The sequence below is a fragment of the Galeopterus variegatus genome, unplaced genomic scaffold (genome assembly GCF_000696425.1).
Source record: "Galeopterus variegatus unplaced genomic scaffold, G_variegatus-3.0.2 Scaffold1234, whole genome shotgun sequence".
Lineage (NCBI taxonomy): Eukaryota > Metazoa > Chordata > Mammalia > Dermoptera > Cynocephalidae > Galeopterus > Galeopterus variegatus.
In genome coordinates, this window is record NW_007727345.1 from 406,058 (window position 1) to 417,232 (window position 11,175).

Here is an 11,175-nt window from a genome sequence, read left to right on the forward strand (position 1 = left end):
CCCTCTCTCGTCGCTGGGTCTGTGGGTCTGTCCGGACAGCGGGCGGCCCACGCCTGCGCAGCTCTGTGACTGGGAGAGGCCCCGGCAAGCCCGGCGAGGGGTGCGACGAGGGCTCGGCGGCGCAGCGACCTGCTGGCATCCTCGGCCCTACCTTCTGCTCCCCACCCGACGTGGGAAGTAAAAATAAAACCGAAAGGGAGGGACGCGCGGTGCCAGGAGCGGACGGAGGGATGGGAAGCGCGTGAGCCCGGGCCGAGAGGTGAGGAGGTGGAGGTGGCACGAGGAGTAGGGCACCACGGCCGGGGGAAGCGGGCAGGAGGCGGGACTGCGGGCCGGGCGACGAGACCAGGGGACCCCCCGCCCCCAGGGCGATTTTTATTTTGTCCCAGAGGCAAGCCTCCAGCTGTCATCCTCCTCGGGGTCTGAGGACGCGTCCAGGGTCTCGGGCCAACGCTGCCTCACTCCTGGGGTTTTGTAGATGGGGATGCGGATAAAAGAAAAATGAACCCAAGCCACAGATTGCTCAGGTGTTAGGCCACAATGTGGCCAGGAGGGATGATGTTTCTTTCCTGTGCGTGAATAATTTGATTTCATTAATTTTTTCCGTTTTCAAAGCCTTGGCAATCTTGTTTTCTTCACGTAGATTTTGGGAGAGAAATCTTCCTCGTATTTTCCCCCCCGACGCTGAAAAGTAAATAGACTGTGTATGGAGTTGGTCATGATAGATTGTGGGTTAATTTAGCAATTGTGGAGCCTAAAGTGTCATTTTGAAATAAGTAAATGTGTATGTATATGCTAGCGAGGTGTTGTGGGTACGTGAGAAGTTGTTTTTACATTGGTTTCTTATAAATTAACTTATTAATAGAATGCAGTGTGTTCGCGTATTTGCTGTTCTCTGGTTTAAAAGAAACATAATTCTAGGGACAGATAAAAGTTTGATATAAGTGGTATCATATGTGCAGTTTACACTAGTAATCATATTTTCTTTCTTTCTGCAAAGTAAGGATAGATCAAATGACTGATATATTCATCACCAGATTTCATATTTTATAGATCGAAATCATTTTTCTTATTTTCAAAGTGTTCTAAAAAGTTCAGAATTCAGCTTTTGAGTCTACTCTGCATTGAGCTCCAGTTCATGTTGTGTCTTTTTTAAAAATGATAGTTATAATACTAGTCTTGCATGATAAAAATTAAAGATGCCAGTTAAGTTTAGGCTAAATCTCATTTATCTGAGTGAAATAATTTTTCGTGGCTTAGATTCCTTGATCCCTGATGAACAGTTTTCTTTTGTCGTTCATTCTTTCATTTATTCACATCTTTGTATGTACCAGGCACTGTGCTACACCTAGGGCATCAAGAGAGATACTGTCTCTTTGCTCATGGAATTTCCTATAGTCCAGCAGCACCCTTTTAAGAGAGAATCTTGACTAGGGTTTCTTTTCATGCTTCTGGAAAGCTCATTGACCAGAGCAAGGATTTTTACAAGAGTAAGTTATTGTCAATGTTTATGAGTAACTGGCATTGAAAGTGGAGCAGTTGATCTTACTTTAACAGCATGACTTGCTATATTGCCTTTTACACATGCCAGAGGTTTGCCAGATAAGAAGAATAATTATTTCTTTTTTTTTGCAAAGTTGGTTTAAATATAAACTTAACAATTGGAAATCAGTTTCTACCTGAAAAAATACTTTATTTTTCCAATCTATATATTGATCTGATCGATCTCCTATGTATTAATGACTTGTAATTCATAAGAGTTCTATGCACAAAGTATATTCATCAGAAAAAATACTTTATTTTTCCAATCTATATATTGATCTGATCGATCTCCTATGTATTAATGACTCGTAATTCATAAGAGTTCTATGCACAAAGTATATTCATCAGAAACATGTATGGTACTTGTTGGCCCATTAACACCTTCCTGGGAGGTAGTCAGCATAAGCCCTTTCAGTATAAAATATGTCTTGATATAATGTGGGATAGTTTTCAACTTTGAGAGGATGTCTACCTGAAATTAAAATTTTAGCAAAGACAAACATTTATGGGAAGAGAAAGTGCATAATTACCGAGGAGGAGAGTAAAGTATTTAATATGTATTTGGCAATTATCAGAAGGCAAGCATTATGTATCTGTCACCTACATTATACTGTAAAATTATCCAATTGGGATAATTGAATAATTATTGGGATTGGATCTCATTTCTTATATCTTTTATGTAGAATCACTAGCATATAGTAGACAGGCCCTATATAAGTATTCATTCATCCTGTAGCATGTCATTTAAGTCCTCCCTTCTGCATGTAGATAAGCAAGTGAGTATGAGAAATTTACTGTTTGTTCAGTTTCATTTTTTTGCTCTCCGTTTGCTATGATGTCTTACAAGTTTTATTTCTGATATTGTCTCTAATTGTGATTCAAAGTTAATACAATTTAATTCACGCTTGAGCATTCTTTTTAATCAGATTTTTCAACCAGAAAGGAATCATTTTGTAATCCCCTTTCATTTTATTGATCAGAATATTGATACCCAGAGACACCCAGATTTTCTACCATCAAACAAAAACTGGTATCTGAACTCAATTCTCTTTATTTTTATTTTATTTTCTACTATATCATTCTGCCTCTCCTCATTGGTATTTGCATAGGCCAGGTCTTGAGGATCTTTTTCGTGGCTGGACGGTATGGGGATCCAAACAAACCTTTGACCTTGGTATTATAACACTGTACTGTAACCAGCTGAGCTAACTGTCCAGCCTTTGGGGACCTTTTCAAATTAAGATAGATTTTCATTTATCTTATCCATTTTGATAAGTTTTGGCTAGTCTTCCTCCACTTCTGTGATTCACTCTTCAAAGAGAATTCTTAGGAATTCCACGCATTATCAAAGATTTGTACTGACATGGAAAGTTAGGCTGGAATTTGGAGAGACACATAATTAAAAATCTCAGTAATATGTGAGAAATTTACAGTTAACAGTAAGCATTCTCAAGATATGTTTTAATAAGATAATTGGTGATTGCTGAATATTTATATTTGAAGAAGAGAAAGTTCACATCTAGTTTAATGACTAAACCAAAGATTCCAAACTACTGAATCAGAAATTCTGGGGATGGTATCTGGAAATGTGTATTTTCAAGAAACTCCGCAATGATTCCAATGCAGTCAATTCATGTTGTTGGGGATTTTCTACTTTAAACCTATGAATTCAGGGCTGGCCATTTTGCTCACTTGTGAGAGAGCAGTGCTGATAACATCAGGGTCAAGGATTCAGAGCCCTTAACCAGCCAGCCACCAAAAAAAAATAAAATAAAATAAAAATAAAATTAAGCGCATGAATTCAGGAGCCTCTTAATTTTGGATAATTTTTGTTCCATTACACCTGAACTTAAAAAGAAGGAAAGTAATTTATCTCAGGATTATGCAGTAGTCAAGAAAGCAGTTGCAAATGTTTTTCAGCATTTTCAAAGACTTGTTAGGTCATGTTAAATTAAGTGAATGATTAGCAAGTTACTCACTTGTGGGTAGCTAATAAACATGATGTGTGAATTTGGTAAGGGTAAACTCATATTCCATTCCCAGGGTGGGAGTCCTTGTTTATTGGTGAGACAGCTTGTATTTTTAGAAAAATCCCTCGGGCCGAGCCCTTGGCCCACTCGGGAGAGTGCGGCGCTGGGAGCACAGCAGTGTTCCCGCCACGGGTTCGGATCCTATATAGGGAGGATCCTATATAGGGATGGCTGGTGCGCTCACTGGCTGAGCGCGGTGCGGGCGACACCAAGCCAAGGGTTGCGATCCCCTTACCGGTCACAAAAAGGACAAAAAAAGAAAAAAGAAAAAAAAATCCCTCACCATTTTGGAAAGTGAATAAAATATCCATTGTGCTAATAAGGTGGAACAAAATAAAAATGTCAAATTTTCTGCTTAAGCATAAATAGAAATAAATGCATCTTCATCTTGTTTTAAGAAACTTAATTACACAATTCTACATAAATGATTTTCAAGAAGAAATTAATTTGAGGGTGATATTCAATTTACAAAAATAATTTCAGGACATTATTTCTAAGATGAGACCTGTTTTAGAGTAGAACCTTTAGTACATGGAGCCTCACTAAACATTCTTTCTGAGAATTCTTTAAGGAGTGAAGGAAGCTTTGCAAAAATATCAACACTTCCTGGACTCTGGGGATTGGGGTGTGTATTAATCCTTTTTGTGTTGCTATAACAGAAATACCTGAAACTGGGTGATTTATAAAGAAGAGAGCTTTATTTGGCTTACAATTCTGGGACAGCTGCATCGGGCACGGGCCTCAGGCTGCTTCTACTCATGGCAGAAAGCAGCAGGTAGAAGCAGATCACGTGGTGAGAGGAAGCAAGAGAGAGAGAGAGGAGGTGCCAGGGTCCTATAAACAATCAGCTCTCTTGGGAACTAATAGAGCGAGAACTCACTCATTAATTCCCCCTTCCCTAGGGAGAGCATTAATCCATTCATGAGGGATCCTCCCCCATGACTCAATCAGTTTCAACACTGCCACATTGGGGATCAAATTTCCACATGAGTTTTGGAGGGGACAGCACGTCAAACTCCATGAGGGTGGTAAGATAACTTTTGGACAGCTTCACAGTTTAATGCTCACATTATTCAACAAATATTTGTTGAGTTCCTTGTCATGGCCCAGGAAACACACAGTTACAGGGGAAAGCAAGACATAAACTACTTTTGCATTCTTGGAGATTATAGTCAAGATGCTGGCTTTGTGAGACTTTTCAGTGTATTGACTTGAAGCCAGGTAAAATACTAATGCATGGCCAGTGAATGTTCTGCTGGTCAACCTGAAGTTAGGAAAGTAGAAGGTTTGTCACTGTTTCATTAAGCTTGGCTATCAGCTTGGGAAGAAAATGAGTGTGTTATCAGGAAGTTTGAAGAGCAGCTGTTTAACTCCAGCTTTACAGAGCTGTTGTGTTTGTGTTTATTAAAAACAAAACACTGGAAGAACATTGCTGAAATGATAAATCCAGTGGGCATTCTACCACGTTTCTTGATAGCATTTGACATAGTTGACTATAACCTCTTTCTTGAAACTCTTTTCTCTTGATTTTGAAAACACCACACTTCTGGTTTTCCCTTGGTCTTTTTAACCTCCCCAACCCTCTTCCCAAAGGTGGGTGGGGCTGAAAGTTATAGAATGTTAATCCCTTGGTCTTTTTAACCTCCCCAACCCTCTTCCCAAAGGTGGGTGGGGCTGAAAGTTATAGAATGTTAATCACTTGGTCTTTTTGGTACTGGCCCCACCCTAAGTCATCTCATTAGAATAAACTCAGGTCTGACCTGAAGGGGCTCATTATTAATAATGAAAGACACTCCTGTCACTCAGGAAATCCCAAGGGTTTTAGGGGATCTGTGCCAGGAACCTGGGACAAAGACCAAATATATTTCTTATTATACCACAAAGTCCATTACAGTAATTTAGGGAAGAGATGGTAGTGAAGAGAAGTGGTCAGATTTTGGATATATTTTGAAGATAGAGTTGGGAAAATTTGCTAATTAATGCAGTAAAGCATAACTTTTTGGCCTGAGCTACAGGCAGAATGGAGTTGTGATTTATTACAGTGAGGTAGACCTCAGGAGAGATCAATTTTGACATTTTTAAGTTTGAGCTAGCTATTAGATATACCAGTGGAGATGTGGAGGATGCAGTGGGTATTAACATCTGGAGTACTGGTGAAATGTGCAGGACAAACGTAAGAATTTGGAATTAACATGTAAATGATACTAAAGCTATGAGATTGGATAGGATCTCTTGGGGAGTGAGTGTAGATATAGAAGAGGTCTGAGCTCTAAATTTGGCTGGGGCCAGTGGGATGGGCAATACACCAATGTTGAAAGGATAGGATGGTGAGGAGGAATCAACAGAGAGGAAAATGCCAATAATGTAGGAGAAAAACCAAAAAATACTGGTGTCCCAAATGCCAAATGAAGCAACTGTATCAAAAAGAGCTGGGTCAAAAACAACTGAGAGGGGTCAAACAGGGAAGGAGAAGTAACATTGAATTTGGCAATGTTGAGGTTATTGGTGACCTTAATAGCTCTTTTGGTAGAATGGTTGAGGAAAAAGCCTGTTTGGAGTGGAGTTTTTGCTGCAGATGGGGAGCTAAAAAATGGGATGTTAATTGAAGAGGGCTGTGTGGTCAGCAGAGGTTTTAAATATGGGAGTGGCTACAGGATATTTTTAGGCTTTGGGAATAATTCAGTGGAGAAGAAAATATTACTAATGAGAGAGGGGACAGTTTAACTTTTTTTCACTGTATCCCCAAGACTTGAATAAATTTTTCTTGAATAAATTAATGAATTGATAAAACTATTGTCAACAGATGTAATTATTTTTTTTTATCAGTGCTGTATAAAAAGTAGAATAAAGAACACTTTGGTTAACACCTCCTTTGACAGATGATTGTGAGAACTGATTAGGCTACAGCTTTAGGGGGGTATATTATCATCTTGAGGTTTACTGTTTCACCCTGGTGAACTTGCTATTTTCTAAGTCTTTGCATTTGCTCCTACAAACAGTCTGTTGGATGTGACACTACTACAGACTAGTCTAATATTTTACTTTTTCTTTTTTTCCATTTAAACCTGTAAAAAGTTGGTATTCTGTTTCAAAAATCTGGAGACCCCTTATGGATTATTACCCTCGACCTAAGAAGCAGAGTGAAGGAAGACAGATTAAACGTTCAGAGTAGAGGTGCCAAATAAAATAAATACAAGGTATAGACTTATATTAGAATTTCAGGTAAACAAATACTTTTTTAGTATAAGTATTGGGACTACTTGCCTGGGACATACTTATACTAAAAAATTATTTTGTTTTTTATCTGAATTCAAACTTAAGTCTGCATCCTGTATTTTTATTTGCTAAATCGGGCGACTGTAACTTAGAGGAAAGGTATGTATGGTTCTTAGTCTGAGAGTATAAATGCAAAGGTAGATTATCAGAATTTTGGTCTTTTGAAATGTAATTATGACAGTGTAGTCACATGTAACTCTGATGATCAAGAAAGTAATGATGCTGCTGTGCCTGGATATTTTAAAAGAATTCGAACTGACCATAGAAAGAAGAGTGCACAAACCAACAACAAATTAAAGAGGATTTGTAACACTTGGAATAAGTGTTCTAGAAGAAACATTAAGGTTAGCAAAAACAATTTTTAAGCTACATTCATCAATCTGTTTCTTGGGGCAAGTGCAAGTGTTTTTAAAAAAAAGGATTTATTTAACTGCTTAATCTTCTTTCTTTTTTTTATACTAAAGAGAGTGGAGAATGGGCTCAGATTGGAAATGGCAGAATTGATTAGGGTAAAATAGAATAGAAGCACATTATGGGTGGGAATATTAAAAGAGCATCCAGATGTTCAGTGTTCAGATGTTCAGTCTTTGATAAGCCTGAGAATTTTCAGACAGTGTTTTCAGAACCTACAAGTTGCCATACATTGTTTGACGCTTTTACAACCATTATCTCTGTTATTTAGCTTGTGTGTTTATTTAAAGCTTGATCAAAAGTTAATTATGGACTATATCAAGAATATGAAACATTTCAGAAAATAATGTAACAAACAACTGTACTTTCCATACAGATTTAATAAGTATTAATTTTTCAGATCTTTCTCTTTTCAAAAATACTATTTTTTTCCTTTTGTCACTTCTCTCTCCTCCCCCACAATCTGCTACCTTGAAGCCGGAGTATATAATTCTCCAACATGTTTCTACATATTTCTGTGTGACAGGATTAAAACCAGGGCGTAATGAGGGGGATTGATGGAAAGAAATTTGACTGATTAGCTTGGCAAAGAGAAGACTCTGAGGATGACAGGTGACTTCACCTGGTAAAAACAACTCACTCATGCAAAAGAGTGCTTAGATTTGATAACTTTCTGTCATTAGACAGCGCAGACAATTAAAAGAGTGCTTTTAAGATCAGAAAGTAACATCTGGTACTTGTATTTTATGGTTTTTTAAATAGAAAATTTTAAAAACATTGGAAAACATCATTGTTTAACCTATATGGGTATCACTTTTATTGTTGTCATTAAATATGATGATTTTATTAATATCTTCACTGTAATAAATATTAACCAGAAATCTTTAGAGAAGTAAATGACTACATTACTATTTTAAAATTTGTTAAAGCTACATGCTGCAATTTTCAAAGGAGTTTATTTTAAATATATGTTCCTAATATTTTAATACTTCTTGAAGTATGATGTTTCTTTTGGTAATTAAATTTTTAAAGAGTAGGAGGTGTCTTTTATTTGAGTGACAAAACCTGTTTTTGCTCCCAAGTGTATTTTTTATAATTTGCTGCCAAGAAAAACAGTTTAGAAGTTAAAATATAAGAAAGAATGAGAAATATGGGACTGAACCTTTCAAACTCTTACAGTTTAAAGAAACTGTGAATAACAGAAATGGAGTCTGATAAGGAAGTGAAAGTTTGGCTCAGAACAAGGCAAATAGAAAACATTTTTATGGACTGTTTTTGTCAGGTCACATTTCTGACCTAACATAGAGGGAAAGGAGTACCCTGTTTTTATAATTCTGTTCTTGTGAATTACATCATAAATATAAACAATTCAGACCATAATGTCAAATAATGGTCATGCAGTACATCCTTTAAAAAGATTAAGTAAAGTGTATATTTCAATATAGCAGCACAGTTGAATTTTTACTAACTATATATTTGTTCTAATTCATAATGTACAATGAGTTAGTCATTTACTTTTCTGTTCTTGAGTCCTGATTTAAAAATTTTTAGTGTCCAATTTTTCTATACTTGACAAGCAAAAGATAGGATTTCATTCAGTATTACCAATTATGTGCCAACCTTTTTTACACGGTGTTAACATTAGGACTATTTAAGAATTTTCTCCACTATGCATGAAACGATTAATAAGTAAAGATTAAGGCCATCACATTGTACCCTTTGATAAATATCTGTTGGATTTGGAACGTATAACACTAGTTGTTTGGGTGTAAAAACTTTAATCAGATTTTCAAAAACTCACCAGCTGCAGAGCTCATTTCAGGAATGGAGTGGTGCTGCATATAGAGGACCAGGTATGCAAGATCAGGAAAACCCTTCTTTCACAACGACTGAGACTGATTTCAGAATATCAGTCGAGTTTTGGTTTGGTTTATGAGGATATGTCTTGGGAGGATATATTCTGGGTTTCAATTAAAATTAATCTTATTAGTGTTTTTTAAGGGGCTGGCATAAATTCCATGGGTCTGTCTTCCAGAAGCCCATGTAATCCATGGGAATTTTGCCTTTTGAACATTATCTGCACCAGACTCTTTTCCACTGGACCATTGTGGAGAGTGTTAAAATGTGAATCGCCTAATATGTAGTGGGTCTGTGCCATGTTTCTTAAGAGTATGGTTGTGCTTTTTTGATCTTCTGTAATATTCTTTCCGACTATTCTTGTCCTCATTGGCGCTGAAACATTATTCTAGCTATTTGTTTTCCCGAGGACATTTAAAACAAAAGGTTTTCTTATCCTTTGTTAAAAGTAAAATTAATATAACTGTGTATGTGGGAGGTCTTCTGTAATATGAAGACTATCTGGTTTACAGTTATGAGCCTGTCTAGGGTTTTTTTCCTTCACTTCTGGGTGGGAAACCAGGAGTTAATATAAGTAAGTAAGTAGTTGGGGAGTAAGTTAGACAATAAGAGCCCTGTACACATTTTGTTGTTTTTAATAAACTATTATATATGAAAAGGATATATGTATGTGTTTAATTATCTTTGCTGTACTTTATTTTCCATGCTTCATATATGTTTCCTAATTTGATTGGGAACTATTCCAGAGCATTTGCTTCTTACTTAAGAATGAATTAGGATCTAAAGTTAACATGTTAGGTAGAAATTATGTATAGTTAGAATTACCCTTGAAAAATTTCTTAGGAGTACATTAGGTTCGTACAACATACTGTCTCAGTATGTTCTACACAACCATGTTTTTCTCTCCAGATTTGGAACATATCACAGTTTCTTCAGATGAACTCCAGGTGAAAAAGTTGGCTTGTGTTTAATGGACACCTTGTGTGTGTTTTTAAAAAGGAACAAGTGTTAAAAACTGGAGCCATGCAATGCAGCAAGATGTTCACAATTTAAGATGCAGGTGGTAATTGAAACAGACTGAAGGAGTGACAGATTCTTGTTGCCAATCCCTCATTTGGTTTGGAGCAGGTATTTATGATGTGAAATGATGGGCAGGATCTCTAGTATTATTGTTTTGTCTGTGTTTTTTTTTTTTTTTTTTGCCTACTGCATGTGATAGATTCAATTAAGTTAAATGTACCTGTGAATTGACTCCATTCTATTAACCTATTGATGGCAGTAAGGTACAAGGAAGGAATAAAAGATTAAAATTCTATTTAGAATTGACCATGAAAAATCACTCCCTTATGAAATGGCATAATAGAGGATTATCTATATATATAATGTGTCTATTAAGGCTGTTTTCTGAATTCTGATGTTTACAGTGTTAACTGTATCACACTTGATTTTTTAAATGGTGAACTGAAATATAAATATTCCAATTTGTTTTTTCAAAGTGTGGCTTATGGGTACAAAATTCTGTTTTTAAGTATTCAAATCTTAAATTCTACTTAGTTTACTTGATTTACAACCTACTTCATCATTCCAGTGTGTTTATCCCTTACCTGCACAATGTCACTTTGATTCCCCCCCCCACACCCCCCAATAATTCTCCAGTATCCATGATTGAACACAACTTATTGCTGGCTTTATACTCATTAGAAAATATAGTTGGCTGTTGTGGAGATTTTCTTATTTGTTTATAATGAAAAATACAATAACTATACTTTTCTAAAGTTGTTAGGAACTGGCCAGATGCTCTACTGAGTTCAGACACAGGTTTGGCATATGAAGAATAAATCTTACAATTTTCTATATGGTACTTCAGAATAGTGTGTACTGGAATTCTAGCTCACTGATTATTTGTTAGATTCATTTCACAAAGAGAAATACTCTGCTTTTAGATTTTTTTTCCTCCCTATTTGGAACAATAAAAAGGACAATTATTTATTTATTTTTTCAATTGAAACATAATTGGTTATACATATTTGTGGGGTACAGAGTCCTTCCACTGTTATTT